This window comes from Apostichopus japonicus, chromosome 7, assembly GCF_037975245.1.
Source record: "Apostichopus japonicus isolate 1M-3 chromosome 7, ASM3797524v1, whole genome shotgun sequence".
Classification (NCBI taxonomy): domain Eukaryota; kingdom Metazoa; phylum Echinodermata; class Holothuroidea; order Aspidochirotida; family Stichopodidae; genus Apostichopus; species Apostichopus japonicus.
The window spans coordinates 26,151,308-26,175,587 of record NC_092567.1 but is presented as its reverse complement, the minus strand read 5'-3'; the positions used below and the strand labels follow the sequence as shown (position 1 = coordinate 26,175,587).

The window sequence follows — 24,280 nt, the reverse complement described above, 5'->3', positions numbered from 1 at the left end:
ACAAAAGTACCAAAAGATTAAAAAATTATGAAATATAATGCGACTTTCAGACTCCAGCTTTAAGGTATTCATAAATCTTATTCTGGTAGTTTTAGCAAAAATCCCCTATTATCACACTGTCCAAACACAACAACAAGGAACTCCATACAGAAATGTGAACAAGAAGTAATGTACCTTCTACAGGACATCATATTTGGTACTTTTTGCAATCACATGACAAGTTTGTATTATGTAGCTGTATTCAGAGATGAAATTGTTTGTATAAAACTGAAACCAAGTATCCTGATGCATGTCTGGCAACGTTCTTTGGGAAACCAAAGTTTGATTCTCCCCTCCCATCCTCCTCTGGCACTCTCTCTTTGGCTTCCCTTCCCTTCCCCCTCCCCCTCTCCATAAATACTAAAGAGGAGATCATGCAGTTTGGTCCAAAACTTTTTCTTATTTTTTTTCTGAAAAATGTATCTTAAAAGTACAACCATGAGATTAACAGCTGTGAATGCAGTTAATACACCATAGTTATTTAGTGTAAATAGTGCATTACTTGCTAAACACTCAATTTAACTGAACAATGAACGGCAAGCAGATAAAAAAATATAGGTTTGATGTTACAATATTTGTTTGACAAGTTGTGATCATGCTGAAGATCGTGTTTAAACTTTAATTGTAAGACCATGTTGTTAGACCTTGAGTATTACATTAGAGAATTTCATCTTTTACAGTACTAGCAACTCTCTGTACTTTAAGAGCAATGTGGACAGACAAGCTATCAGCTACTAATTACCAATGGCCCAATATCACAGGATATAACCCGTTTGCACCTTATTACGCAGTCTTCAAGCTGCTAAAGTGATGTGTACACTGTTCAACTCTTAATTAAGTTTGACATCTGGTACACAACAGACAGGATATCGTGGGACACAAACTGAGTAACAACCTTGAATAATCTACTTTATTTATTGAGATCAGTCATATTTGATGAAACCAAGAGGATGGCTTAAAATCTAGGGGGCTAGCTCACCTGTTGCGAAGGGTTACAAAACCCCTTCCCATATGATATATTTTCCTTGTGTAAGTACTGTAAACTGTTGCTTTCATGACACAAGTAATGTAAAATACACATGAATGTTCTATACACTGATATAAATTTATCATGATCAATAATGTCAATGCAGAAATTGGGGACATCAGTCCTAAACACAGGACACCTCATCTTTCAGCCAGCTTGAGGCATAGTAATTAAAGGCACTGGTGTAGTGTGTGAAAGGGTTTTCAGTCAATCAACATGACTTTGATCGTTAATTGCAAATTCTACACATGTACACAAACCATCTAAATTTGACTCCATGTATCTCTCCACAATTTTAAGTAGCTCATTTTAGGTTCACTTTTGCAATTCTCAGACCATGAAGGATCTCCAATTGCTTAAAAGAGGCACCATGACTGACTTTGTAATTCACCCAAATCCAAATTGAAGGTTTTATCAGATCATTTTGCACACAGGAGAATTTGTAATCCAAAGCTATTGTAACTCTTTCAAATTGAGGCTCTATTTTATGTACCATGCTATATCACCTTATATCAAGTTTAACACAAAATATTATATTCATATTAAAAGTGTATATATGGATTCACTATACACGATCGAGACAGCATGAAAAATATTCCCAGTTATTAGAACACTAACCCTCACAATTTCACCCTTTTTTCATTAATTTTTATTACAGAGCTAGAATGACAAATGTGTGGAACGGAAGTGTGCTATTACGGTAGGCTGTGTATGACAACATACTGTACACAGGTAGTTCTGTAGTAAACAAGCTCAAGAATACTGGCTACTAAGCATCTGTATAGTACAGTAATTCATGAACTGTGGCAATGCATTGTGCATGTATCATACCGATATATATGTTACACATGTATTGTGTTAGATATAATACATTACTGGTACTGTATAAAGTGATGAACCAAAAGAAGTATTTCCTGAAATTAGTTTCTGAAAATTAAAGTCTGTCAAAATTTAAAGAGCCAGTTCAACTGACCATTCAGTCCAAACTTATACCCCATAATTTACTGGTTTGGTTATTTACAAAAGACGATACTTACCTTTCTCCTACATACATACGCACTCTGATCTACTCTAGCCTACAAACTGGTAACATTCTTGCACTGCACCCCCAATGACCCTCTCTAAGGATACTGCCCTCTTTCTTCCAGCTCTACCACTCAGAAGTTAGAAGTAACTTAATAATAATAATAATAATAAATACTACTTATAAAGCGCCTCCCAAAAATCTCGAAGCGCTGTACAGAGAAAAGAAAGTCAAAAAAACAGATAAACCAGGCTAAGAAACCAAAAACTTGCCAATATATGTTTGACAATGTTTCCAGTTTAACTGCATCCATGGATCTGCAGTCCAGAAATATCAGGACGAGTATTTTGAAAGTCAATCATACCTTGGAATTTGCTTATGAAGCTAAAATCACTCAATTATGAAAACATCAGGAAAGGTTACAACAGCTAGTTTTTATTGCTTTGTCAGGAATTACCGGGAAATTCTCAAACTTACTGGAGTTGCAAGAAGTATATTTATACCAAACCTAAATCTAATTCAAAACAAGATTAGTCACGATCCCGATCATGGAACTAAATAACAGTCTTCTGCATATTTTTACCAACTGACTTTAAGGGTGTGAAGACTCTCGAACAAAGAAACGTCTTATGCCAGTAACAGAAGTGTTAAACACCACCATCGATCCCAGGAAATACACACAAAGCTTGCTACCGTCGTCGGCAATAAGGCACTAGTGTACAGTCAATACATACAGCTACGGTCAATACCCATAACAGTGTACATAGCAGCGATGGACATCTCAGGTCTAGATAAAGATAACAAGGTATCATGTTTCATTACTGTCTGCATTTTGTAGTGACAAGAAGAAAACCTCATTTGCAAGCAACGAAAAGTTAACTTTTTCAGAGCGCAGCACGCAGTTTGGGGCGAGTCTTCAATGCCTTTAAATTGGCAAATTTATGCAAAACCATGATATTATATACACATTTCTGAGTTCAATTATAAGTCACTATTTGAGATCAAAACCTGTGTTTTTATCCCAGAGGTCACTGGTTCAAGTCCTGTTCTAGCCAATAATTTCTTTGCTATTTTATATAGTTAAATATTTTCCCAATCAGTTTTCCCTTTACTCCTTTATACTTGAAGTCAAACTTGACTGGTCAGACTAATCAGCCATATTAAACACTAGGCATGATTCTATATTGAAAGCCAGGACACTCTTCGCCTTTCCTACTTTGAATATATCTAAATTGCACTTGACACAAAGACAAATGTTTAAACCACAAAGTTTTGTCTAACTATCTTACTTGACCTTCAGTTGTGATCCTCTTAATAAAAGTGTCAGGAACCAACCCTTGGACATTGGGGGGACCCTCATTCAATGAACCGCCTGTACCTCTTGTTGCTACACCTCTGGCAGTGGCCGAGCTAGGGGTATCGGTCAGGAGGGGCGAGAATGGTCTGTAGGGGCGCCTTTGACACTATCTAAGCGGAGCGCCACCACAGGTTGGCGCGTAGCGCCACCACAGGTTGAATACAGACACTCCCTAGATTGCCGGATATGACCCTTTCCGGGCCTGGCTAATTTGCAGATAAATGAAGAATAAATAGGTGTAATCGCCAAATTACACCAACAAAATGTGACAAATTTCAATAGGTAGATGAGAGCGCAATAAAAAAGGAAATAATCGCGAATAAGTAAAAAGTGGTAAAGAGGTGAAAAGGGCGCCAGCAGTCCATTTGAGTCCGTCAGGGGGGGCATCCGCCCCCCTGACTGTATGGACGCTCCGCCACTGGGACATTGGGATGCCCTCATTCAATGAACCGCCTATACCTCTTATTGCTACACCTCTAGGTATGACACTGTGACAGTGTGACATACGATTGTGCTTGTGTGAGAGTATCCACAGCACTCCTGCTTCTTCAGAGTTTTTAATGAGAGGGAAGACTCTTGATTAGGTCAGTGAATGTTCACCTATACCCATGATGATACAGTATACAAAGAGCCAATCCAAGGTGTCTTAAAGGTCTACTGCAAAGACCCTAACTATAGCACGCTATCATGGAAAGGTTTCTTGAGATTACATAATCGCCCGGCCTTGGTCGTAAAATGACCTCTTTTTACCAATTAGTCTGCAACGCCTGCCACTTATTTTTTCTTGTACGAGGGTCTTTGTGTGAACGCTGTAAACTAAACTGTAGACATGAACATATTTCCACACAGTGTTTACACAAAGAGCCTAATGGTGTTAAGAAGCTATGCAGTCTCACTGTACAGCCTGAAGTAGATTTACGACCGCAGCAGGTCGATTACGTAATCAAAAAAACTTTCACAGCTATTATTGGAGCCAATAAAACAGATCTTTAACTACTATACATAATTTACATTATAAAAGTATTGTTGCTACATCACTAGGTTGACAGGGTTTCATGCAGCACAATTTTCTCTTTAACATTCACACCAGTTGTTGACATGTTGTAGGTATGACAGGGCCTATCAGGCCAGGTAGGTCAAAAATTCAGCAATCAAGCATGATGCAAATAACCCACACGAAAGTACGGAAAATATACTGAATTCATTCAAACCTACAGTATAGTGTAGTCAAATAGTCTATGAGAACAGTACCATAGTCAGATATCATTTAACTTCCTTGTCAATACTTCTTCACAAAATTTAACGACAACAGCTGGTAAAAAGTGTTATTTATACCAGGCAATCCAATTTGCGTGGCCATTCTATAATACTACCACTCAGCCAGTGCATGAAATGAAGGAAATGCATCCATAAATTTTGCTATATAAGGAAACTGTCTCTGCATGCCACATGATGCACTGTTCCATCTGGTTACCTTTGAAGTGCATTATATACACACACGATATGAGATAAACTAAGCCCTGGCCTAATGTCATTTAAGATGAAGGCCAGTGCTGAACAAAGGCAGCTGGGAAGGTTCTCCAGACATTAATTAACAGACTGCAGCACTGTACGCTTTACTGTACTGTATGTCATGAAAATTTAATGCTCAAAATGATTCACAGACTAGGGATTCAATAACTGGAAAGGAAAAGAAGCTTTATTTTAAAGGAGTTTGAGATGCTGGCAATGGTTGTCTGCCCAAACATTATCAGCGTTAACTCAACCAGCAGATCGATGTATGAACTGCAGGTCTTCAGAACAATTTGAAAGGAAAAGGAAGCAAACTGGTTGTTGACCAGGACTGGGGTCATTCGGGAATAGTGCTAAAATGTTACCGATTTGGGTAAATTAAGATAGATACATAACTAGAGTAAATGTGCTCATTCATGCTTGGGGACAAGTAAGAAATGAGTGCAATAAATTCATGAAGCATACACCCTACTTCACCCTACGAATTAGCAGTGTCTACATCATCATTCGCACAGGCAGTTATGACTAGTAAGATATTGGCAAACTGCCCGTTTGTTGACTTGTATGGTGACAAGAAATAACAACTTCTCTGAATTCTGCCACGGAAATTCATTTGTCGATACATTGAACAGCAATAAAGAGCCTTAGATGTTGGTAACGGTCACAAGGTCGTTCTTGATTAGCTGCAAAAATAGTCTTGAATCTTGGGAGAGTCCTGGGTTCAATCTCAATACCATCTTTAGGTCAATAACTTAAGAAGCATCTAGTAATGTTTATATGGACATGCGCAGCTAATTGAGCTAAAACTGGAATCAAGATCAGAGATCTGGCCCTTCATGTTCATATCAAACAGAGGGAACTGTAACAAAAACTATCTCTGTATGTGTTATTTTTTACATCATTGGTTCTTCACTGGAACTTCTGTATTCCCACAAACTCCTTTAAGGCAATGTCACCCTCCACAACTTACTATTAACAGCATGAACTCTGGTAGAAGCTTGAATGTTTACATGTTATACTGGTATGCTGGAGGAGAAATACTTCAGGTATGGAATAAGATAAGAATTCCACAAGAACAATTGATCAGTGCTAAGAGTGGTTTAATTGAATAAAAGGATGAAGATACTTAGGTCTTCTCAGAAAATGAACTACACAGCTTTTGCAAAATTTTTTGCAATTTCATATAGCAATAGCAATATGGCTAACAACTTACTTCACAACAAAAAAAAACCTAAAAAATAGGCTCTATGTAATAAACATAGCAGAAATGAACAAATTGAAGCATATATGTGCAATGCTTTTAAGATGTCACATTAAGACATGGTTCAATCTTCAGCGTCTTTTGCTGGAACGTTAAAACTGTGTTAAGTATCTCCCGAATAGAATACAATTTCCTATAGCTATTAGGAGATGGCATTCATCGCAATCCTATCGATCTATCTCAAACAACTAGACCAATGATAATGGTCATCCTTACTTTTCCTTTAATTATAATAGGTAAACAATGGCATTCACGAAATGAAAAAAAAAGTAGAAATGCTTCACAAGCCACTCGACATTTCTAAAGACCTGACTCACGAGCAATCAGAGAAATGTTATGCCCCAGTAATTAGATTAAAGTCAGTGCAGACTTCTCTCTCTTGTTGTTTACGCAGTACTGTAATGTACTTGTACATGAACACTAACTACAGTATATACATACAGTAATTCTAACATGCAGTGCATGTAGTGAAAGTAAAGGCATTTACAGTATTATGCACTAGACAATTATCAATCCATTTACAAATGCAAATGTATAATTTTTTCTTGAGAGTACTCCACACACTATTAATAGTATATTTTCATGTTTCCCTTGAACTTTTACTTGATCAGGAAATATCAATCCACTTTAAAATTAGAGGCATTTAATTTTGAAATGTTACAGAGTTATGGGCGGGGGGGGGAGGGGGGAGGAAGATTGGGGAAAATAGAATGAACTATCTGAAATAAATAAATCTCAGTAGACTAATATCCACTTTTCCTCAAAGCAAGTGTTTTGGACTTTTCTAGAAATATTTTTTCCATGGAATGAATATTTTAATAAAACTAATTTTTTAACGAATATTTATTGTAAAGTACATTACTGTATCAATTAGCCATTCATAGCTACACTGAGTCAATACAGCTTATTTATCCAGTATCATATATTGCAATTTGTAAAACAATACATTTTCTATTGTTTCTGACATACAGTAATTGCAACTTTCAAACAAAAACAAAACAAAATTAGCAACGCATACAGAAGGAAGGAAACAGGTATAACTAGCATACAGCCTTGCATTTAATTGAAAGAATAACTGAATTAAACCGATAAATAGAGATTATATTGCAGAGGATAGATTATTAGACATGTGAGGTTCTAACAAACAATACTGTTTGTATATATCAAGATTGCAAAGAATATTTTTTTACTACTATACATACATGATCAGTCCATAAGTAAAAAGGCAACTGTTGTAAGTCTATTGCTGACATCAAGTTCCCCTGGAATGTTCCTAAATTACAGCACACACCAGATACTGTGTGTAGAGGTGTATGGGGGGAGGCGAGGGGGAGGGGAGGGGCAGCCCAATGTTACTTGCAGATAATAAGCAATTGATACAGGGCTCACATAGGTACAAAAAACAAAATTCTGAACTGACGATTGTTACCCAACTTTTATGTTCTTCATTTATACTGGCAAAGTCAAAAAAATGCAAACTGTGCATTTTTCTTTTACTGGCAAAGTGAGAGTTTTCCAAAACAGCCAGAATTTTTAGGTATTAAATGAAATGGAAATAAATGACGAAGGCAAACGAATATAGATATAATTGTAATTGTAGTGAGTTGGAAAATCTAGAAAATTAAAATAACTTCCAGCCTCCACCGGGATTCGAACCAGGGCCTACTACTTTATATGCAGACACCCTATAGAACCAACTAGGCTATTGATGCTGATTGTATGTCCAGGGGTTCGAACCCAATAAGAAAGGTTGTAATTCCACTGTAAGGGTTTTTTAACCTGTATCGAAAAAGGCTAGTTGTGTTTTGGTGCCATATTTTGCTATACTCTAGAGATCAATGATGATGCTAACCAACCCAAAATCATCTGTGATTACTAAAGCCAGATCTCAAAAGAGATATTGATCAGACTTTGTGTTAATGAAATGGAGGTAAAAGACAAGGCAAATGAAAGAGCTGACAAAATGAATTTCAATTTTACTGATATCTAATATTTACATGCTATGCCATAAAGTACTAACCAGATCATATATTATGCATTCCAAAGGCCGAACATCTGTATTAATTGATGAAGCAGATGAAATGTTAATCCGATGGATGGTGATTAATTTATGGGTCTATAATAACTTATTACACTATCACTGATGAACAACATCAATGACTCGGTACAGAATGGAAATATGCAACTTCAAGACTAACAACATATGGCAACCTTGAGGAGGAGGGGAGTGAAAAGAATCAATGATACAGTATAAATTATCATTATCACCAAATTATGACTGAAAATATCCCTAACATTTGTTGATTTATCTCTAGCTTTAACATTTTCCATCATTCAAGTTAGCCAGCATACAAAACCCCTCCACCTCCCTCTTCCCTCGTCAAACAACACCACCACCCCATCCCCTCAACCTACACAACCTACACACCTCCAGTCCTGTTCATTAGTCTCTCCCCCATCAGCCCATCCCCTCAACCTACACAACCTACACACCTCCAGTCCTGTCCATTAGTCTCTTCCCCCATCAGCCCCAGCCTTATAAATTTTATTTCACTTGAATCATAATTACCCAGTGTTTCTCAATGGGTTGAATAATCCGAGTAGGGGATCTTGACCACAGTTCTGATCTTACAACCTGTACGTCATGCAATGTATATAATAGTGACAACTACCCGTCCATTGTCCACGATGTACGGCCAATTTACAGTTGGCATTTAACATGCTTACTTTCCTCATCTGATCTCTGCTGACAATTGGGTTTCAGGATTTAACTTTAGACTGTAAACAGTTAATTGGAATCTCTTGCGTGTATATTTGTACAGTGACTGAAGTCTTCAGCAATTACTAATAACATGTGTTTTCTACACCGGAGTGTATATGATACATTGCACTATATCACGCTGTACCTATCAAAACCAGGTGTATATCGCTTGCATAGATAACGCTTTCCTTTCATATCATAGCGACTTTGATTACAGTCTGATATGTATTCCTACCACGCTGTCCATACCTGGCTGTTATCTTGTCTATAAAGTCAAACCGCCCAGCCAAATCCAGCTTTATATAACACACATAAGAGTACAGTCAGCTTCAGTGGTAGTGTGAGGAAAGAAACTTTGTTAGACAAAGTACAAAGTACTTTTTCTTTCTAGGGAAATAAGTGTCATAAATCATGAATATGTTTGCATCATAACAGATCTGTTCACCTTAAAGTATCAGATTGAAATATCAGACCATCCAACTTCGACAAACATTTTTTCTTCTTTGCTACTTGCAATCGCTTTATAATACGTTATGTACAAACTGTTTGCTTGCTATTTGCAATTTCAATTTTGTAATATATGTATTGAATGCTATCTCAACATCAACATTCCAAGTATATCAAGTTGCATCTGGCTATTGTTGAACATCTGCCTCTAAGCATCCTCTATAAAGTTCAGTGGACAATCCTTTTCTGTATGATTTGAATAGCCGAGGTCATGGCAAAACTGCAACTCTTAATTTTGACTCCAGAGACATATTTGTGTTTCACTGTACATATACAGGTATGGGTCTCTTGTAAAGTGTTACATTTACACATACAAGTATACTGAACACGTTCTACAACTACAGGTTTGGAATGGTACATATTCAGGCACACAGAACTCAGTGGCTCTGAAGTTAGTTGAATAGGGGGGGGGGGAGGGGAGAGAGGGATTCACATAACTAAGTCATTAATATCACAGGGGGGAGGGGAAATCCACCATTAGGGGTATGGGTTCTTCATAGTCACGTATATATATATGTCAGAGGAGAGTGAACAAACACAGATCTGTCATATGTCAGGCCTGGGCCAATTCATGATGGGGGCAAGAAGTTTGGGCCCAAAACTTTTATACTCAACATCCTTCAAAGTGTCAATTAAATAGAGTGACAAAAAAATTACCAAACATAATTATTTGCCAACAACTAAGCATTTACAGGACAATTGCCCATTATTTGAGATGAAATTTGACTAGGGTAGTAACTAGTAAGTTTAAAGGACAATTGAAAATATTATTTTGTGGGTTTAAAGCGCTGGACCGTATGTATACATGTACAGTACAACTGCCCAAGACATCATTGCCATGCATGCAGTCTCTTATAGAGCTATACACCTGTTTGTAATTTGTTTTCTCACACTTTTAATAGTGCAAGCTTTGACTCTGCTTACATGCCAAAGTAGCTAAGTCAAGTACCATACAAGTACTGTTCAAAGACAGTAAAAGGATATAACTGTCTGAGCATCAATGTATTTTTGAATGGCGAAAGAAGAACATATCTAGAGAGCATTCTGGAGGTGAAACTTGCTATCAATTCTTCTGTTTATCGCATATCCTTAAAGATAAAGTTGGAACCAATCCAATTCATGCAAAAACAATATAAGAGGACAATGACATCACACTTGTTTGCTTCATGTTTATTTTTGGTGCAAACAGAGAGTTTCAAAGTTCTATCAATATATCTCAAAAATGGTGTGCAATTGGAAGTGGAATTGGATGGAAATTTCACCCGATTCTTATTGGAATTAAAAAAAGTAAAAGTAAAGTAGACTTTTGTGTAAAAAATAGGACTATAGTGCAGCATTGACATTATTAAAAAAACTCAAAAGTACTGCAAAGCTATAGAAGTCGACATATAAATTAAATAACAGACATGTACAGAGCTACAACGAAGTCTAAACAGGAAATTTCACCAGCTGGTTATTTCCCTTATATGACACTTATTGCAGATAAAACTAATAGCACTTTCTAATAACGTTGACGGTTGTTCACGGATGATCTTAAGGACTAAAGAGGTTTATATCAACATTGTGGTGCTTTGCACAATGTCCTTTCTCTGCCTTATATGGTACAGTATTTAACAGGATGGTCAAGACCTCTACTTTCTTGTGATTCACATTATGATTGTCATAGTCAATTCACGCTATTTTCTGTCAAATCTCTTCAAAATGTGTTCTCTGAATGCTTGTCAGAAAGAGACCCTTCCTGTTAAAAACTACAAGTATTTATAACACAAACAATGCTAATAGTAAAGGTCAATTACTCTCTACGATTCCAAAGAAAGTGGAACTACATCCATTCAATTACACACTGCAAATTGCTCCAGGAGAGAACTGTAAACTAATGCAGAGGAAGTAAGAGTTTGTGTTGCAATGTACAATCATATCACATACTGTAGAGTACACTAACTAATACTGTACACTTGAGTGGAATACATCACATCAGAAAATGTTCACAGGTTTTTGAAATTCATAAATATTAGGATTGTATAACAACAATTCTTGAAAGGTGGTGTCCTACTTTACGGCCCTACATTTGGTTGCAAATACGACAGAGCAGTCATTTTGGTAATTAAATTAATGTTAAATTGATTTACAGAGGGAATTGGGAAGTTCTACCTATATCATTTTATGAAGTCTGTATTCAAAGTCGTCTGGAAAGTCCCTCATGAAAGAAAACAATAACCTTCAAACCTTTATATGACCAGTAGAAGTGTTTATGAGGATATTTATTGTGATGTCAAACTATTGAATGTTAATTGTTAAACATATCATAGGTTTAAATGGTTTCTATTTACACAGCTCTGATGACTAGCTTTGTGAATTGTTCATAGAAATGTGCATGATAATCTATAGTACAGGCTGTACAGCACACCATGTATGTAAACATTTCTACAGGGAGTCAAGTACAGCACTGTTAGAATACATGTGTACTGTATGTGATGACTTCGTCAATGTTTACATAGCTACAGATATATACCACAGTTTGAAAACTCACACAAACCAAAGAGTGCTTGACTATGATTAAGGAGCAGCTTAATGCAAATACACACACATGTGGTGACAGTCTTATAGGAATAACATACTGTACATGTATGATAGGTTTACAGTGATTTAAAATATACCTCATACTGCTGTTTCCAACAAAGATATGTTAATTTTCTTTTTGTGTGAAGTGCTTCTAAATCTCAGCCACTGCAGCTTCTCACAAGGTGGGAGATTGAAACCTGTCAAATTATTTGAACCAATTCTGTCATTGACAACTGTCCTGTCACTGTCATCACAATAGAACCACCTAGTGAGCTGTTAACATTTCATATAGCATATACTGCAATAATCATCCCACGCATCAATTATGTGTGCAGTTGATACTGTAGCATGCCATACAGTAAACATAGGGACCCAAGTGTACCAAGCGTATATGTGAAGACAATAGCCTTTTGTCATTTTGCCTGAACAATGCATGTACTGGAGGCCTTTTCCTCTGTACTATTTTTAAGCAATATGCAGGATAGCCTTTGTGTTTCAAGAGTAACATTTCACAGTTCAGTAAACAGTGTGTGACCTATTGAACTAAAAGTCTTAGGGAGGTTAAAGTTGCTCTTTTCACGCCCTTCAACCAGCCTGATTTTGATTCTACTTTTAAGATTCACAGAGACATTAAAGATATCACACCTATACCAAGGAACACCTAGAAAGTATACAAACCCTGTTAAAATGACACCAACATAAAATAAAAAATACCAGTTGAGTGATGAAAGGATTACATCTGTTAGATAGGGACTAAGGCTGCATAAGTCTACCTTCTTTGACTACAATTTATGTGTGTAACAAAGTAAATATCACAATGGGGTAGGGCAAATCACTGTAAATAATTAGTTATATTTTATATACAACCACGAACCAGTTAAACACTAACACAAACATGACCCCTAACCTTCTTTTATCTGATACTGTAGATCAGATGCTAAGAGTTGATTACATCATAGAGTTGAAATCTTTTGCAGGACTAGTGAAAACAACATCTTGGTAGTACTTGGTGTTATGTCAACAAGAATTTGTCTAAAGCTGGTTACAAAATTTGAGGGTTAGGACCATGATCTGGCAATAATAGAATGATAGCTGACATTTTACAGTACTGGACATTAGTACTACTGGACATGAGGATGCCTAAAAATTTACATTTGGAACAATAAAATGTCAACTTCATTTAATTAAAATAGTGTGATGTTCTTCTTCCTTCCTCCCTCCCCACCCAAATCCCCCTCCCCAACCCTAAAACGTGTTCAAAGTTCAAATGATGATATATAATATTGCAAAAGTAGCTCCAAATTATCACTTTCCAATAACATATTAAGCCAAGACCTCACTATGTGTGCATGAGCACATTTTAATGCCAATCTATAACCTTTAGAAGCATTTTTTTATTCAATTGCAAAGGAGTCAATGTTTCTGGCATCTTTTTCTACTAACAAAACTTACTTAGTTAGACTAGGCATATTCCATCAATGCCTTCATTTTAGTCAAGTCACAAAGCTTGAAAGCTGCTAAATGATGTGGTTATCCATGAAAGCCAAAACATTTACATGGGGAAAAAAGACTACAAATGTACATCACAAGGATAGCTTTCATATCTCCATTTAAGAAATTGTAGTAGCTCTTTCTATTGTTATCACTCTATCATGGATACTGCTGATCTACGTACTCGTAGGGTTCAATTGCCTGAGAAAACAATAACTGAAACTACAGCACATATGCTAAAGCTGTTGTTTTAACAAGGTACAACTGAACAGCTAGGCCTATTTTTCTTAAGGTGAATGGGCACTCTTACTTATTAGGTCTGGCGTTATGCCTTCTACACTACAGTTTTAGTATCTTGTATTGCTATTCTGGACAGCTAAGAATCGTAACCAGCCTAACCATCGTAGAGAAGTGATTTTGCATGCTAACACTAAGCTGCCTCACGAAGGTGTTAAAGCCTATTTCCCAAACAGGTTGCAGTAGCGCCTAACGACATGATTAACCGTACGCAGATGAATGATAATGACAGTAGCGTAATAGCCTACTGTAGCAAAGATCTACGCACTTAATGATCTGTCGTCTGCATTTAATCAGGGTGGTTCAACTGATCAAAAGCCTATGTAATATCTCCGAACGAACAAAAAAAAGCAATCTTACCAACATAAAATCCTTTGTCTTTCCTCACTGATATGGTAACATGTCTTTACTCGCTTGAATCCACAGTATTATATCGGTAATAACATTCCGTGTTTGACATGTTGTCATTCGAGCCTACTTCTTTTAGTAATGGGTAGACCGATGTGTAATAAATAGCACAGGTTGCTGTGTTATAGAAGATGATACACTTTACGCCGTCCAATATCGATTGGGCTCGACATTAGCAATAAAAGCAGCATTTGCAATGAAATAGAACATATCCGACAAAATTACGTCGTCTTCACTCTCAAAAGCAACAAAATGTAGAAAATTGTGTTACATTTTCAGTAGTTCGTGGCGATGATATTCAATACACAGCAACACACTCAGAGTGCGTTGTACAACTCGTAAGCGGAAATGACATTTGTTTTATTTATCAGGATCGGAAAGACCGTATAAGATACTTAGATCAGACTTTCGGAGGTACAGTACTCCCAAAGTCCCACTTGCTTTTTGCTTTTACTGCTACTTGACCTCTAACCTACAAAACTTTTACGAATTTTTATTGTATAATCGCGGTCTCTGTATGAAAAAGATAACTTTTAACCTGTAGTGTCACTGTTAATGAGAATATGTCATACAAGTAAACTTTGAACCTTATATGCTACGTTGTTTGTCTTAGAGATAAAACACTGCAGCCCTTTCAACGCCTTATTTTCACTTTCTCTTTTTTAGTTGTTTGTCGATCGTTGCACTATATAGGCCTACTAAACTAGTAGTAATATAGAAAGAATAGCAGTTGGTTAGTACAACCCTGGGAACAGACAGAATGTCATCGAATATACCTGACTTCCGGGTTCTCAACCTATTGAGGTCTTCCTTAAAATATTGCGTATTACATAGGCAGAAAGGAAATGTTTCATACATAGAGATAGATTAAAATAAACACTAATAAAGGTGGGTTTGGGGGGGGGGGGGGGTAGACAGCACGTACTATATTTTGTTTCGTTCGAGATCAAATAATATAACTGAAATATAACGTAACAAAACAATAACTGAAATATAATATGATGATAAAGATCAACTCATTTCTATATATGAGCTAGGGTACGGGTTTTGGAAAGTTGAGGAAACGGACGATGAACGATAAAGGAAGCGAAGAGGGGGGGGGGCAGCAGAGGGGATGCGAAGGGAAAAGGAGGGCATGGGGAAGGAAAGGAACAGTGACGTACACGGGTTTTTAAAGTTGGTGTTGGGAGCGGAACGAATTAGGGGAGTGAATTAAGGGGATCGCTCCTCGCGAGGGAAACGAAAGATTGGCCGGATGTGGCATCATTCTTATTACTGGAATTTTTGACATGCGATATCACTATGGAGCTCGATCATGCAGTCACGGATGAGCGGCACGCTTAAAATTAAAGTTGCCTTGCAATTACTTTAAACATATTTACTGATTGTTGTTTACGTATATTACTCTGCCGAGTAATAAAAGTTTAAAACTGACGCTTTAGTAATATGTGGCCGATTTTCCTATAGTCAATGAAAAGCTGAAAAGTCATGGAAGTTAGTACAAAGTCACGGATCGAAACGAGTCCAAATTTATGTCCAAAGGGCGTGGAAATTAAGTCGAAGCAAATGAAAGTATTTTCCCAAATCGCCGCCGTGTTTTCGTCGTCATTTTCACGTGGAAAAATCATCGAGAAGTCATAAAGTTCTATTTTCAAGAAAATATGGGAATTCTGGAATATTCTGGAATATTCAACATACACTTTGAACTGCTTCCCTGCCTGAATAAATATCACTATAGGCTGGGTCAATCTCATTTTAGATGGACGGGTTGAATAATCCTGAATGGAGCCCGCGGAAGGCTGGGGCAGTGGAAGTGTATATAGCTGGGTATAATCTGTGGGTGCGTAGAGGAGGGAGGCACAAACTTCGAGTGGCAGATGGCACCTCACTTCCACTTTAATACTTCCTATAAAACGGATGTTCTGTGCAATCCGTCCCACCAAAAAATTGGCTGTTGTTTCAATATTGACAGAACTTATTTGTTATGGGTATGATTAGCGGTGCCCTACCCAAAATTTTGTTGTTTGTTTTGGCGTTCAATAGCGCGTATGGTGGGCGGAGCCTCAGCGATTGATTAACATGTGCCTTAACTCGTTACAACTAAACTAAAACTGGTTTTTCCTCTCTCCGTCTCACAGAGATCCTGGTCTTAACAAATTGGCGACCCTGCCAGGACTGAAGTAACCACTAGATTAGACCACGATGGAGACGGACCAAAGCACCTCAGCCGATGATGCCGCTGAAACGGATATGAGGGAAACAGTAAAGATGTATGAGCGGAAGCTCAAGGACTTGGAAGCAGAGTTTGAAAGATGTCTAGGGGAACTAAAAGTGACCACGTCAACCTCTGAGAAGGAAAGTCACCCTCCCACAGATCATGCTCTGCCATACAAGAAAGAGTTCAAGATACAAGGACAGATCGGGGACCCTGGGCAACGTGACAAGCTGGCATTCATGTCTCTGGTCCACCAGATTGACAGTGGACTTAAAAGAGGGTATCCTGAGAAAGAAATTGTAGAGGCTGTAGTTAGGGCTGTTACACCTGGTTTACAGCTAAGGGACTACTTGGAGGGACGGGACGACTTAGACCTTCCCATTACCAGACGTCTGCTGAGGGCTCACTTTCAGGAGCGGGGAGCAACTGAACTGTATCAGGAGCTATGTGGTATATCACAGGGTAGAATTGAGACGGCCCAGAATTTTGTCCTCCGTGCCCTGGCGTTGAAGCAGAGAGTACTCTTCGCATCAAAAGAAGCAAATGCCAAATTCAAATATGATCAAACCCTTGTAGAGTCAATGTTTGAACATGCAGTGTCAACTGGGTTGTCGAATGCCGAAGTTAGACAGGAGGTAAAGAATGCCTTCTCCAGCAACAAATGCAGCGAGGAAGACCTCCTGGAGAGGGTAAACCAAGCATCCCATTCCGAGGCAGAAAGGGCGAGAAAGATGCAACTGAAGAAGCCTGTCACAGCTTCAGTTGAAATGACAGGTAATGACCGACACAAACCCGAAGTAAAGAAAGAGAAGAGCCCAAACTTGTACGAAGAGGTACAACTATTGAAGACACAAGTAGCTGAAATACACAAGGCCATAACAGCAGGGGGAAGGGCGAAAACGTTTGAGAGGAGGCCCCGGGGATGCTCCGATTGTCAACAGGATGGTATAGGGGACAGTTGCCGCCACTGTTATAAATGTGGTAAATTTGGTCACTTATCCAGGGGATGTTTGGCAGGTAAGCAACAGGGAAACGCCAACAGGTCTCCTCTGGGGGACGAGAAGGGACCTCAGGCGATGTCCATGCAGTAAATGTAAATGGGCTGGAATGTCCCGACTTGCTTAGACAGGTTGCTATGAATAACGATTGGTCTCGAAAGAAGAGAGAGAGGATTGTTGACCTAGTGGGTGAAAGGTGCGTTGTTAATGGAACCCTCAACGGGATTGATAGTGAACTGCTGTGGGATACAGGTTCAGCAGTATCTTTAGTCTCGGACAGTTGGGTCAAATGTCACCTTCCTCATGCCGAAATAAGACCAGTTGAAGAGCTCCTAGAAGGACAACATCTTGATTTAAAGGCTGCAAATGAGATAGAGATGCCATACCTTGGGTGGATCCTAGTGGACCTTCGCATTGGAACCAAGAGTCTTGGGGTTCCAATGTTGGTGTATCCTGGGAGTATGAAGTCACCATTGATTGGGTACAATGTCATCGAACATCTCATGGGAAACTGCCAGAAAGGCTCTAAGATAAGTACCCTTGTGCAAGCAATTCCAGGGAAAAAGAAACAGGATGTTGAAGCCTTGGTAAGGTTAATTGAGGCTGGCATGGATGAAGACACAGTAGATGTACAAACCTCAAACCTGTATACACTGATACCGCCTAGGGAATGGAGAGATGTGGAATGCATAACAAAATGTCAACTGAATCATCAGAGAGTTATGGGAGGAACCGAGGGTGTATTTGTACCAACACCTGCGACTTCTGTACCAGAGGGGCTGCTCATACCTGAGACGGTAGTCAAAATGCCACAAAGACGTTGTGTTATGCTACCAGTTTTCAACTCTACTAACCATGACATACAGTTGCCAAGACGTACGGTTATCGGAAACATTGAGCCATTCCGGTACATTGGTAAGGTGGCTAATGGCAGACACGCAGATGAGGCCACCCTACATGGAGATTGTATGTCTTTAGACGTAAATACATTGGATAACTCTGTACAAAATGCTAATGTGACTAGTGATCAGTCCAGTGAAGATGTTGACGAGTGGTGTCCAGAGGTGGACTTCACATGTCTCACACCAATGCAACAAGATGCTGCAGAGAAAATGCTGAAGAAAGAATGTAGAGCATTTTCACAGGATTCCATGGATACAGGAAATTGTCCCGACCTGAAGATGAAAATTAATTTAAATGATCCAGAACCAGTCCAGAAGAATTATGCAAGTATTCCACGTCCACTTTTCAAAGAAGTTAAGGAATACTTGGAAGACCTTCTAGCAAGGGACTGGATAACAAAGTCGAAGTCTAATTACTCTTCACCTGTGGTCTGCGTCAGAAAGCGTGACGGGTCGTTACGCCTATGTGTCGACTATAGAGAATTGAACCGTAAAACAGTTGATGATCGTCAACCAATTCCAAGAATCCAGGATATCCTTGATGGCCTGAAAGGTAGCTCCTGGTTTAGCACTCTCGATCAAGGTCGTGCTTATCACCAGGGATACATCGACCCAAAGAGTCAACCACTTACAGCATTTGTGACACCGTGGGGCCTCCATGAATGGAAAAGAATACCCTTCGGGTTAAAAAACGCCCCAGCAGAATTCCAAAGATACATGGAGGGATGCCTGGATGGTCTGAACAACGACATTTGTTTTGTATATTTAGATGATGTGCTAGTCCATGGCAGCACATTTAAAGAACACTTGGAGAATCTGAAGAAAGTACTGGCCAGACTACAGCAACATGGGATAAAGCTAAAGGCCAGTAAATGCAAACTCTTCCAGAAACAGGTCAGGTACTTGGGCAGACTAGTCACTGAAGAAGGACATAAGTTGGACCCTGCAGATCTTGAACCAGTCCTCTCACTTAAAGATAAGAAACCATCAACAGTTGGGGAGTTGAGGAAAATGCTAGGGTTCATTGGCTACTACAGGAGCTACATTCAAAACTTCTCAGCAATTGCCAGTCCTCTCTTCAAGCTGTTACAGAAGGAAAAGGGTTCTACACAAAAACCCAGTCGCAGAAACCAGAGGAAGAACAACCATCTACCCAACTCGAATCAGAAGATAGCCTGGACTGAGGAGCATCAGGGAATTTTATGTAGTCTGATTGACCTACTAACAAGACAACCAGTTATGGCATTCCCTGACTTCTCTAAGCCATACATTCTCCACACCGATGCATCGTTAATGGGACTTGGAGCTGTACTCTACCAGGAGCAGGAGGGGAAACTGAGGGTAATTGCATATGCCTCCAGGACTCTCAGTGCTCCAGAGAAGAATTACCACTCCACAAAACTTGAATTCCTGGCACTGAAGTGGGCGGTGACGGAACGCTTTCGAGATTACCTGACATACGCAAAGTACTTTGTGGTCTACACAGATAATAATCCCCTCACTTACATAATGACGACAGCACGTTTAAATGCAACAGGTCAGAGGTGGGTATCAGATCTTGCCTCATTCAGATTTGATATCAAGTATCGACCAGGGCACAGTAACCAGGATGCTGATGTGTTATCAAGGATGCCCTTAGAGACCGACATCAATGAGTACATCCAAGAGTGTACTGCGGAAGTTCCGGGATGTGCTCTCCAGACGATTTCAGAGTGTGCGGCAGCAAATGTAGAGGGAACATTTGTGTACGCAGACTCACTTACTGCTGATATAGACCTTTGTAATATCATGAACCTTACCACAGATCACAAAGTGAGTCTCATTGAACTGAAGGAACTAAAGGCTGCTCAAGCCAATGACCCAGTAATTGGCAAAGTCCTTGAGTACATGGAAAAGGGGACAAAGCCAACTTACAAGGAGAGGAAAGACGAAGACCCAGATGTGAGAGCATTACTAAACAAATGGGGAGAACTCATTGTTACGACCGAAGGTGTATTAAAGAGAGTAACGGCTAATCGAGAACAGCTGATTTTGCCATCGAAGTACAAATCTATGGTATTGAAGCAGCTCCACAATGAGATGTGTCACGTGGGCGTGGAACGGACACTGGACTTGGTGAGAGAAAGATTCTATTGGGCCCACATGGCGAAAGAGGTTGAGTTCTATGTAAGAAAACAATGTCAATGTATCAAACAAAAGAAACCAGCAAGACATGTAAAGAGTCCCCTTGTGCCTATTGTGACAAAAGAACCCTTTGAATTGGTATCTATTGATTACCTACATTTGGAGAAAAGTAAAGGGGGATATGAGTATATACTAGTCGTGGTAGATCACTTCACTAGATTTGCCCAGGCCTATGCGACGAAAAGGAAGACTGCCCTGGCAGCAGCTGATCACCTGTTCAACGACTTTTTCCTGAAGTTTGGATTTCCCAAAAGATTGCATCATGATCAGGGGAAGGAATTTGAGAATCAGCTTTTCACCAGACTACAGCAACTCAGTGGAGTGGGACACTCCAGAACGACCCCATACCACCCACAAGGGAACGGTCAGGTAGAACGACTGAATCGTACCCTCCTCAACATGCTACGATCGATGACTGAACAACAACGGTTCAACTGGAAGGACTCTTTGCGTAAATGCATGCATGCATACAACTGCACAAAGAGTGAAGGAACAGGGTATTCACCATTTTTCCTAATGTTTGGAAGAACACCACGCTTACCTGTAGATATTGCTTTCGGCTTGAAGGGAGATGAGACTACCAGAACTCAAAACGAGACAACTGGAGACCAGAGAGAGACATATGCTGAAAAATGGCGAAACAAAATGAAGGAAGCCTACAAAATTGCAGCCCAACATGCAAAGAAACAATCTGATCGAGCCAAACAAAGACTGGACAAGAAGGGACACAACGTTGCCTTGCATTCTGGTGACCGTGTTCTCGTAAAGAATCTTGCCCGGGTTGAAGGACCAGGAAAGCTTCGTCCTTTCTGGGAAGAGCAGGTTTATGTTGTTACCAAGCAGTTACCAGACATTCCTGTGTATGAAGTCCGTCCAGAGAGTAACCGGGGTCGGATTCGAGTCTTGCACCGAAATCTACTTCTACCATGTGATGCTCTTTTACCTGCTGATAACACTCCGAGACGAATCGTGAAGAAGGCTTCATCGAAACATAGGCGAACTACTGACATTGTGGAAGGGAGTACGGATAGTTCAAGCGACGATGAATGGGTGCCTGATAGATTTCCGGGTTACCCATATCAAAGGGTAGACCAAGAGGGTGTTCGGGGTGGTGACCTCCATCGGCGGGGTAGAAGGTCTGAGGTTGATGTGGGAGGGGATCAGGTCGAAATTGACAATCAAAGCAATTCAGCAGGGGAGCAGGAAATTTGTGACCCCCCAGAACAACCAGGTCAAAATTTGGAAATTTGTGACCCCCCAGAACAACCAGGTCAAAATTTGAGACCACAAAGAGTTAAGCAGGGAAAGAAGGTTTTGACTTATGATAATTTGGGAAACCCTACCTGGGTCAGACAGGAACCCCATGTTTGTTATTTGTACCAGTATATTCAGCCAGTTGAATGCACAAAACCTAATTACTTGGGGAACATATATTCAAAATCTCTAATTTAACTGAGAACTTCTAATGTAACCCGACATCACAAGGGCTGAGTGGTACACACTACCAACAGGTCATAGTCCTACTATAGTTGTTTTTATTTTATAACTCTACCAGACATTACTTGAACACTGAGAGAACTTTTTGAGTTCCATTGTATTATACGTTATAACTTTTATTGTTATCAAACTTGTTTATTCGCACAGGAATGACAGATTTCGAGAAGCATGTGTATGTGTTTTCTAACATAGCATTGGTAGTGAGGTATGTAAATATGATAGTTAAATGGGAACATGCTAGTTCTTAGGGGCACAAGGAAATTTGTGAAATGGTATGCAAGGTTTTAGTGACTAATTGGTCATTTGCAACACGACAATGTCTTTTGAGTATTGCGCAGTGCTCAAATTTATTTGTCTTTTAGCCAAACGAATGTACTTAAATATTCTGTGACTTCAGATAAAAGTATAGTCAGTGGTAAATTTGCTACAAAGAAGGTTAAAGTAAACTACGTGTATACATTTAATAGTATGGGTGCCAAGGTGTTTCTAGTAGTGAGATGACTATTAAGATTTATATCTTCAGCTTGTAATTAGCAAGACTCGACAAATGAGAACAGTATAGAGTGCATTTTATAAAACTTTTATTCACCATTCATTTCTTCTTACATTGAATTCTATATTTCTTCATACGATACATGTTTACATGTCAGGGATGACATCTCTTAAGGAGGGGAGAGTGTTATGGGTATGATTAGCGGTGCCCTACCCAAAATTTTGTTGTTTGTTTTGGCGTTCAATAGCGCGTATGGTGGGCGGAGCATCAGCGATTGAATACCATGTGCCTTAACGTTACAACTTAAACTAAAACTGGTTTTTCCTCTCTCCGTCTCACAGGTAAGATGATGCTTAAATCCCTTTCATGTGAATATGAAAGTATTACTAGGTTGTTGATTAAATATTTGTCGTTATTAAAAGATTTTCATTATGACGGATGGTTTAGATTTGCCATCGATACATAGGAGTTAATATTCGTTATAAACGAGGCCGTCAGGTTTGCATGTAGGATATGTCTGTGTTATCATGGGCCTACGAATATTCGTATAACAATTGTTTGTCGTTAAAGTTCGATTGGGGGTACAAAATCATATTTTACACGAGTCATATCAGTACAAAAGTGATTTATTTCTTGATGTTGTTAACAATAGTATATCATATGTATCAGGATGCCGTGGATGTGACATTTTAGGTAATTTCTTTGTACGACGTAATGTTGCTCAGTGACCTAGCGTTATGATAGGCTATAGCGTGTACATTTGGTTGTTAGAACTGTCATGAGGGGTGACGTCATTGCGTAGTAACAATAGTAGGGGATTCCCCGAAATCCAGATAGAAATAAGTATTTACGGCTATCCAGATTGATTGTATTGTTATGTATTGAATTATTAGAAAGATTGAGCAGGTTCAGTTTATTATTTTAAGAACTAGAAGTAGCCTTTGTTTATGCCAGGATGAAAATCCATTCAGATGCCTTATCCAAATATGCAGTTAATTAACTACGAAACTTAAGTTTAAATGTGAGACTGCATAATTATTGTATTATATCAGTGATTGATTAACATGTGCCTTAACTCGTTACAACTAAATTAAAACTGGTTTTTCCTCTCTCCGTCTCACAGAGATCCTGGTCTTAACATTATTTTCTATCGATTTTTGTACTTAATTTGTCAGCAACAGGAATTATATATATTTCCTGTATTACCCCCCCCCCTCCTCCACCCCGAGCTACCCGTCAACGATACGGTCAGTGTCAGTCAGACACCCCATCTTTCGCGACTGCACTTTTGTTCGGAACTTTTTTCGATACATTTGTACCCACTGGCACTCACTTCAAAAACTTATAAGCCCCCCACCAACCAAATATATTTGTGAAAATTCGGGCAATATGCTGATAACTTTTCGGGCACCTACTGAAAGAAAAATAATTTGCAATGTGCTTTTCAATAATTCAATAATTATAACCAATATGGAAGGGTAATAACACAGAAAATGATTGTATGTTATTGGCTTGCTATGTAAAAACGGATGTATACCTATATGGTATGCATATTAACACGTTGAACGCGTGCGGAGCGCGAAAAATACTGGTTTTATTTTTCGGGAAAGTCGTTACAGCCCCCAAATCCAATTGGGCTCCTACGCCTATGACGGTAGTGCTATTAGGCATTTTTGGGGAGTATTCAAAATCAGACAAAGTTTTGTATGGTGGAGTATAAGAATCGCGAGATACAATTTCTCAAA

The 24,280-nt window shown here is 38.9% G+C and overlaps 1 protein-coding gene across 2 annotated transcripts in view; it reads right to left on the bottom strand.

The window, feature by feature from the left end:
- The window catches only part of LOC139969921 (uncharacterized), a 74,081-nt gene extending 59,242 nt beyond the window's left edge, over window positions 1-14,839 (bottom strand). The window contains exon 1 of one of the 2 annotated variants that reach the window (XM_071975331.1): window positions 14,199-14,839. The gene's annotated coding sequence lies outside the window, so the exon portion shown is untranslated. Of the gene's footprint in view, window positions 1-12,744; window positions 12,756-14,198 lie in introns of those variants that run through there. The other variant, XM_071975332.1, reaches the window with a different exon arrangement.
- Window positions 14,840-24,280: the final 9,441 nt, after the last annotated feature.